The sequence below is a fragment of the Zonotrichia leucophrys genome, chromosome 2 (assembly GCF_028769735.1).
Source record: "Zonotrichia leucophrys gambelii isolate GWCS_2022_RI chromosome 2, RI_Zleu_2.0, whole genome shotgun sequence".
Classification (NCBI taxonomy): Eukaryota; Metazoa; Chordata; class Aves; order Passeriformes; family Passerellidae; genus Zonotrichia; species Zonotrichia leucophrys.
In genome coordinates this window covers 136,153,509-136,163,183 of record NC_088171.1, presented here as the reverse complement: position 1 = coordinate 136,163,183, position 9,675 = coordinate 136,153,509, and positions in this window count along the sequence as shown.

Here is a 9,675-nt window from a genome sequence, read left to right as displayed (position 1 = left end):
CCTTAAGCAGTAAAAAAACTGGCAGAGGTTAATCAGAAGAAAACAGATCCTCCTCAAGCTCATTCAGCTAAATGGAAGGGGGACAAGGTGTATCTGTTTCAATGATGACAGCGTGTTGGGACTCCTGCTAAGGAGACCATCACCTTTACCAGACATGAACATGAACTTTTCGGCCATCTAATCTCTGTAGAGCTGGCTGTGGATGTTAGCAGAGAACTGTGTGCTTGTACTTAGCATGTTTGATCCTGAAATCACACATACACAATAAATACAGGATCCCACACTGCCATTTTCAGTGTCACTTTCCAAAGAAGAACTGTGCTTTAACAAGGTTTAAACTGCAGTTTGAATGTTTTCACAAGTGTTTTACAACGTTGCCACTTTGCCTTTGGGAATTAGTTAAGAACTGCGTTTGCAGAGCATAGAATCATGGGACAAGGCAGTAAACCCTGTAATAAACACTTGTCCATGCTACAACCAAGTTGTTCTCAGCAGTGTTTAAAAGAACCACGTTTGTGACTACATGCCATAACAGAGAAGAGACACAGCCTGAAATTATTTTTTGAAAGTTAAGTGCCTTCAAGTATTCATTATTCATAGAAGATTGCAAACTGTTATAGGAAAAGAAACTAAAAAATCAGGTTTTCTTCTTTCACTAACAAATCTGCAGTGTTGAGTATTACAGGCATTAAGTACTCCATTCCATGTTACGGGAATACAACTAATTTATTTTAATAGTCATTAGTTAAAATGGTGTAGAAACGGCCCTCTAGTTAACAGAAGTGGTTCACTGCAACTTGTAACAGTACATAAGACTGGAGAAAAAGGACAACTTGCATTGGGCAGGCTGAAGGTTACCAACACTACGTTGCTTTCAATTTGCAGTGATGTGCTTTGGCTAGAATATCAACTTATTGATTCACTAGTAGACATATTTCCAGACAGGTATTTATCTTTCTCTGGTTTTTATCCTCACTATTTGTATTGCTGTCCTGGATGTTATTACTGTTGTAAATCTATTTTTGTTCCCATGCATCATTATAATCACCAGGTCTATAAATGGCTTTGCTCTTCCAGCCTGTCTGATATCTGGAAAAATTCACAAGTCCCAACCAGTGAGTTGGTGCTGGCAGGTGAACACTGCCTCACTGAGTCATCTCAATATATCAGCGTGATGTTTATTGAGCCCAAGCAACAAACAGTGGGAAGACTGTGGCTTCAGTCTTGGGACGTAGAGTTCACCACATGTTGCATTTAGAGAACACTCAGAGACTCGTCATTAAGAGATTTATGTCAAACTAAGGGGAAGAGGAATCTTAAAAAGATCGATTGGCTCTGAAAACAAACATATTAGTAGCAAAAAGGCAACAATCTGGCATTCTACCACGCTATTACAACTGTCCCTTAGAAATGAATCTCTCTCTGTAAATTGTAGGAGCTGATGATCTGAACTGAGAACACTTTGAAAATGGAGGCTTAAAGAAAACTGTTAATCTGCAGGCAGTGTGGGGGTGCTGGTAGCAGGAACGCGTGTCGGATTTGACCAAGTAGGAGAAAACCTGCAGTATTGCCCCAACCTTTCTCTCTAATACCACTCAGAAATCTCGGGGAAAAGATTTCATGCCAATATATACTGAAGAAAGAGAAAATATATTTAGCTAATAATGTTGTCAAGAGAAAGCTTATACCTACATGATTATCTTTGTTTTAACTGTGTGGCTTGTTTTATCTTTTAAGTGGATGTGTCTAATTTTTTTTTATTGAGACTTTGGCTTGTTTTGTAGATCTGGGGCATATACATGGGGCTAATATACAAAAAGGAAAATCCCTTTTGTCAAACTGCATCCAGAGAAGGAAGAATGGAGCTTTTCCTATACTTGATTTGGATTATAGGATTTGAAGGTTGCGGTGGAGGAACTGGTAAATTAGGTCACAAAAGATGTATAGCATATCAGCCATAAAAAGAAGAAAAAAAATAGAAACATCTCTAATTTCACAGTTAAGAAGGACATATGTTATTTGCTGTCTGGGCTTGTCTATCTAGGGAATTAAGTCAGCTTGTGAATTTGAAGAGTGCTGGTCCCCTGTGTGGCCACCCTTTGCTGGTAGATGATGTTATCTTCCCTAGTTCCCTCTTGAAGTGGATTGACACCATGTAATTCAGCTGGATTTGTGAATTTTTCAGGTTGTATGAACAACTTGAACTGGGTAAGATTAGATTCCTGCCTTTCAGAAGACTATAGTTCAGGGTAAGCCCCCCTCTTTGTATAGGGGTCACCAAACTGCTGCACTGTAAATTTACATCCCAGCCTGCTTCACAGTCACTCCAACCTACAGACAAACCAGCATGAGCACAAGGAATGCTGAAGATCTGTGAACTGAGAAATGACACTTGTATTTAGCCATTCCTGCCCTTGCCATTTTTTGTGTTGAATTTTTTCCTAACTTGATCTCTGTGACATCAGTAGGCTCAAGGCAATGATTCAGATCCTTCAAGTACTCAGAAACCTTTGAAGTTTTATGAAAAACTCAGTTGTAAACCCCATTTGATAAGAAGGAATTCATTGTTCCCAGAATCAACATTTCCAGTTAACACCAGTACTCCAAAAGAGAAAGAGACAGCACATATTTTACCGAAAAGCTATGGAAACTGGAACTGAAACAAGACAAGCTTTAGCCAGTAAGATTTTCTGGCTAACAGGTTTTTCTTTTTTGTCTCTACTAATTTGCTTGCTACTCTGTAATTGAAGGTCACTGGTTAAGGAAAATGGTCCTCTTAGCTCATGAGGAGCGTCTGCAATTTCATTGCTTTCAGTCTGACTTCATTGTGTATATTTGGGCAGCATTAACATGGCACCAAGTTTCCCTCCTTCTGGTTTTCCGCATACGCAGGATTGTCGGGCCAGAAATTATGCCACTTTCGGCCTTCAATGAATTTTGCATGGAGGTCTGAGGGTTTTTTCTACATGTTCTGAATTCAAATCTCTCAGACACAGACTCAGACAGCTGTGAACCAGCTATTGGCTTGTGCAGCTTGATGGACAGCCTGTATAATTTACATCCAAATGGTTTCACCACCTGTGGATTGGTAGGTTCTCCCCTTTCAGCCAGGAAAGCAATTAAAGGCAGTTGTCATCTGTGAGGAGAAGCTGGCTCCTCCTGGACACAGGACCGTGGCTGCTTCTTGTGACAGTAAACATTTACAGTACTGCAGGGGCTTTCAGTGCTGTACAATCTGAAATACAGGTGAGGTAAGAGACTGGAACCTCAAGTGTAGACTTTACTGAGGTTGGACAGAAAAGCTGCTGTGAGAGAGTACAGTCTTTCAAAGGAATCAAACAAAATAAGGATATTTAGTATAAAAGCAATATCCCTCAGCTGCAAACATCAAGCAATCTGCATGACAATTCTGAGTTACCTAGATAGCATTTAGAAATACAGTGATTTCAGACACAGAGCATTACTTTTCTCCTTATTTATACAAAGTTCCTGGCTTTGCTGTCTGACATATCAATGCCATGCTGATTTGAATTTCTCCAACAACCTTTCCTTTTCCCACTGAACTGAGTTTAAGAATTTTGTCCACACCTTAGAGAGTGGCTTGATTCTTTCCCTTACTATTTATCTTTATGTCTGTTTTCATGTGGCTTCTGTTTCCTTTTCCATGCCACTGAGGCCAGCCTCAGCTTGCCCATTTTCCCCCAGCCACCTCTTTGTCTTCATCATTCATAGATCACCCTTGAATGAATATTGAAGACTCTTTACTTACTGCTCTACCCACCCTCTCTGGCTGGGAGCAATGAGTGTTTGATGAGCAGGCATAAGTATATGCAATATATGTGTAGTATATATGTATCTTTATATTACAAAATGCATACTTCTCTGCCTTGGACTTGCTGTACTTTGAAAAACATTCTAGAATTTCTTATGTATTCTGCCTTCCTCAGGCAGATTGCACAGCACACCCACAAAAAATCCTCATTTACAACTATACACAGAAACAATCACAATAAAGTAACAAAATCAATAATGAACACCCAATATTTCCTCTCCAAAATGGCTATCAGAATTTATTTGAAATTCCTTGTACAATGTCAGCTCTGCAGCTTCTGGCTTCAAAGGAAGTGAGTGCAGTGCTCAAACTAAGAAGAAAAAGGAGGGGCCTTTGTGAAGTAACACAGGAGGAATATGCAATTTGTGGATGATGGCAAAAGTCACTGGGAAAGCTTGCCATGTCCCTGCAGAAATAGCACATGCTCATGTACTAAATGCTCTGAAGCACCTTTTAGGTAGTTTTGTTTGTGGCCAGACTTCAAGCATAATAAAGCTTTCGTTCTTTTCCTGGTAGAGAAGGTTGAAAACCAAAAACAGGAGGGGAAGGAGATGGAAGGAATTTCAGACACCTCAGGAGAGGCATTCCAGCTGCTGTGGACTGTGCTACATCCTTCCTGGATGCTGCAGTGCATTCCTTTGTTTCCTCTGACCAGACATTTTCTTTTGTTTAGTCCATCAGTGCCCTGCAAAGTATGTGGTATATCCTCGCCAATGTGGAATGCACGGTACAGTCTTTATCCTCCAAATCTGAAGTTTCCCCAGATTTAGCATTTTTATCACATGCTGCTCTTTACTCCCTGTGTTAAAAGAACTATTAATTATTGGTTTTAATTTATCTTATTCAGCACTGAGAAGTGAGCTAAATTAAGCTTTGGTGGAAGCCAAACTTAGTGGAAGTCAACTTCATGCATATTTATTCTTCATCTTGAACTCAGCAGGGTGGCACCCTGAGAGCAACAGCACAGATTCCAGCACTTCACCCAGCAGGGACCAGGACTTTTTAAAAGAGATTGCCCAGAGTCAGTGATTATTGTCCACAAGGGAACACACTGATTTAAAGATTTTGCATCTACCATTTGCCTCAGTTAGCACTGAGAGTTCACTGTGTTTCATGTAATGTGAATCTTGAACATTGGACATTTGACTTCTCTGTGTGTGTATGTGTGTGTAAGATGCACCTCTTCCCTGAATCCACCTTATTCATGCCTCCAAAAATGTATAAAGTTCCCCTTCAGCTTTCTTCTAAGCTTGTCCTCTCCCAGTGGGATTTTGCTTTTGAAGCTTACCCTTAACTTTCTAGCCTTTTTTTTTTTTTAATTTCTTTCTTTCATGTTGATCTCCATACAATTCCATGTCTCTAGAGCTACAGGGATTCTTCTGGCCTGCTCTCAGAGTAGGCAATACAACTTTGTACTGTAAGACAAGTTTGCACATTAACATGCTCCTTTTCAATCAGGATTCAAGAATTTCACTACGACGACAAATATTAAAGAAGGAGCCTACAGCCAGTGGTGATGGGCCGTGAACCAGGCTCCTGTCAGTGAGCAAGAAATTAAAGGTTCCTCCCAAGCATTTAGTAAGAAGCCTATTTTTTCATGGGAGTAAAGCAGAACTTGCTTGATAAATATATTAATAAATATATATTGCAGGAGATGGTGCTCACTTGATCTTTAGTGAGGTTTCCCAGTAAGTGTTCCTGCAGCTGCGAGTTCAGCTCCAGGAGATGGAAGCTTGGCTCCTTGGCAGTCTGTTCCTGGACTGGCTTCTGACTCAGGAGGCTTCAGAAGTGGAAAATAAAATCAGGGGAAGTGAGTGTTCACCCTACTAAAAAGTATTAACACAGAAGAGATCAATATACTTTTTCCTGTGTAAAAACAGATATGGCAAACAAGAAAGAATAGTAATAGTAATAACAACAACTTTAAAGTGGCCTTTCAGTTAAAGAATTCAGTGCTGCTGCTTTAAATTGTTGATGCTGACTGCACAAGGAAAGCTCACAGCATTCTGATTTGTTGTGAGAACTTCTCCCTAAAATGTAAAAGCCTTTCTTATCAGACAAAGCCTTTCCCTTCTCTGCTTCTGCCATCTTTTTTCATATTGCTATAAAAAGGCTAACAGTAAATGTCAATGAAAATGAAGGCAATGTGGAAATACATAGAAACTGCTGCTTTGGTTTTTTTTTCTCTGTGAATTATTTTAAATAATTTTGATCTGCATCCAGAGCAGTTTGTGGAGGCACAAAATAGTGCATGTGGAACAGCAGGCAAGAACGTGGAATGAATACTAATGTGCTCAAACACCCTTCCCCAAGCTCTCTTAAGCCTGAAAAATCCTTCTGCAGCATAACTACTAGTTCCTCTGGAACTTGCTTATATCCTCATGGAGGAAAGTCCTTTAGTATTTAATACAAAATTATTATCTTTTCATACAATTTTTGAGCTGTTAGAATTTAATACAAAATTTTATCCTTTCCATACAGTAGCTTGGGGAATAAAAAATCCTCTTCAGACTATCATGAATAAATTCTAAAATGTTTTTAGGGAAGATTTTTCAGGCCAATAATACTTTTTTGTAGGACCTGCCTGAATATCCCTTGATAAATAAAATGTGATTTTTTCACAACGGTGGAATCTTGAGCTAAATTGATATAACAGGTAAATTTACCAGGACAAATTTTGACTCTTCAGTGTAAGAGAAGGGCCACCCATGAAAAACAGAAGAAAATAAATAGAATATAAAAATCACCTTTTTTTCCCTGAAAAAATACTACCATTTCTGGAAAGTTAAATACTTAAATTATTTAAACCTTTTTGGCACAAAAAGCCAAAAGGCCTTTCTTTTTCTTCTAATTTCAGAGGTCTAATTACAATCTGAAATATCACTCAGAGATGCCAGCTGAAGTGCACAGCACAGAGTTTGGGGCCAGACTGGTAGCAGAGCATTTTTTTTCCACTAAACCATTAATTCTGTGAAAGGGGCCATGTGATATCTGGCCTGCAATAACAGAAAACTGCAATCAGTGGCATTCCCTTTTCTGGTCCCTCTGCCTCCCATTTCTCACAAACTGGATGTTCATTTTTCCTTCTATTCTGCCTGTATAATGACTTTACATGTTCAGAGTGTAAATGTACTTAGGTAACCCCTCAGAAGGACACATATAAAATTTCAGTCTTAAATGTGCATTGGATACCTCTTTCTCCTACAGACTCGGAACTCCAAGGACAAAGTGGCTGCTGTTCCTTGTTATATGCAGAGTTTGAAATTGCAAACAGACAAAAAGTATCACCATTCCATAACTAAAGGCAGCAAATTTAGTATTTATAAACCTTTTGTGGAATGGGCTGTTTGCAGATGTTTACTTCCCCAAGGCCATTTCTCCACAAAAAGGCAGGGTGGCCCAGTGCAAGGCTTTTGAACAATCTGATTCCAGTTCTCTGCTGGGGCATCGCTCTCATGCACTCCCAGCCAAATATCCACACTGGTCTCCAGGTTATTTTGGCTCTGCAAGAAGAGATGGGATCTGACAGTCTTGCAAAATGGAGCCATTTATTTTGTCATTTATTTTTTCCTTTTTAAAAATTCTTTTTGAGTAAAACATCATAAACTGGTATTGCTAACAGCTGGGTTCTGCAATGAGAAGAGCTGTATGATTACCTTGGGTAGGTAACTAAGAAGTGGTGCTGACAGGCCTTGGCATTTAGCATGCTGACTGTGACAATGGAAAGATTTATTCAAAACTACTGCATCAATTAGAGTCTGTATTTTATTTCACTGCAATGTGCTTCTTGGTGTTTTGCTTTGTAGCTTATTTAGCAAAATAAGCTCCCTGTTGAATATATCAGCCGACTGTTAAAATGAGTGAAAATCCGTGGCTTTCCACAGCAGCACTGCACAGAAAAGAGAAAACCAAATTAAATCCAGACATGCTGATGAGAAGGGTGAAGGAGATTCATCAGACACTCTGGCAACAGCAAATGCAGACAGTGATGGTTATCTCTCCATCTCCCTTCTCCCTGCCTCCTGGTGGCTGGAGTTGATTCAACAATGGGGGAGGTCAGAATCCAAATTAATGATCTCTTTAATAGAATCTCATTGTCCCACAGTGAAGAGCTGTTTCTTCCCTCTCCTTATCTCTGTTTATGTTCAGACAGCCTCACCTTCTTTCCCTTCTTTCACCCCTCCCTCCCCCACCTTACTCCACTTTCTATCCAAAAAGGAAGAAGTATAAAGCTATGATGTTTTTTTGCTGCTACTACCATATTCACTTTCCTTGCAAGTTGTGACATCTCTTTTGGGGCCTGTCTTGACTGTTTGCATTTCATACTTCCCTGTTTTACATTCATCACAATGGGATTGTGACCTCTTGAATTTCTTCCAAATAAATAAGTTCTAGGTAAGGTCAAGGATGAGGCAATGGCACCCCACCCATGAAGAGCAGAGTGTCAGGCACTGCTTTAAACATCAGATTGAAACTCCAGTGTATGGTGCTATGCCACTCCCTCACCCTTTTTCTACTTAAGCAAAAGTCATCAGTAGTGGTCAGAATTGCTGCATATGTTTGTTGGACTCTGGAGAGACAGACAACAACAAAACAGCTAAGGGTTATAAATCTTGCTCAGCAGCCTAGGGCTAGTTCAGCATATGCCAGCCAAAATATGACTGGTATGCAGATATCACTATAAGGCAATCGAGTTATCCCGTAACTGGTGGACAGCCCAGGACTTGTTGAACTCTCCTGCACAGCTGCAGAGTTGTGTGCCAGGATCTCTCCTTGAGTGGGCATGCCTCTCAAGGTTACTCCTCAAGGCTGAGAAAATCCTTATCACACCAGATACACCTAGTAGGTGAATTGGGAATAGGAGTACTGAAACTTTGAAGTCTTAGCTGTGTCATAGAAAGGCTTTATTGTGTATCTATGGTCATACAGACATAAACCATTGACCAAGTCTTAGACTAAGCCTGAATTCAGCCACACCTGAAGATCCCTGCTGGGAGGGAGTTTAGAATGCAAGGGGATCCCTTCTGAACCTCATGACTCAAGGGAGGGTCTCCTGACAGTTTGCCTGGCTCTGTGCCCTGTGCAGCACATACCTTGCCATTGAACCTTGTTAAGCCACTGTCACATTTACCATTGAGCTTTGGTGACTCACTGTCCCACACCAACAAAATGTCTTGTTGCTTCTGCCTTGCAAGTGAAGCTCACAACTCCATCTGAGACAAGATGAGACTCAAAGCATGAGAGGGTCCCCCACACTCCAGCTGCTCTCATTGTAAGCCACGGCCTCATTCCTGGGATATGTAAGTACATGTGCAGCTCTGAGGGTGTCAGTGGCCCACTGCCTTGGGAATTACTCACACTCACACTGAAGTACCTTTCTCAACTGGAGCTTCAGTACTGAGTTGAATAGCAGAGAAAAAAATGCTTTTAAGATCCATTGAAAAGTGCTAATTCAAACCCCATGTAAAATGTAGGCTGGTCTGAACAGCTACGTTATTTCTCTGAAAAAAATATACAGCCATCTTGGCAGAGCTCACATGTTATTGAATTCATTTTTATATGACAGGTTACGGGAAAATTAATAATACCTCATATTTTTCTTTTTTATGGAAACTGTGCAAATACTTGAAGTTAGCAAATGCTAACAACCTTTAGTAGTCTTCAAAACATAACAAGAAAATTAACTTTTTTCTTTATGATGGCTCTATTTAAAAATCACAGATAAACACAACTTCTTTCCCTCTGAAGAAATGGGCAATCTTTTCAAGTAGCTCATATCAAGGAAAGAACAGGCACATAGATATAGATCAAATAGCACCAATATGAAAATAGTTCAAGATCAA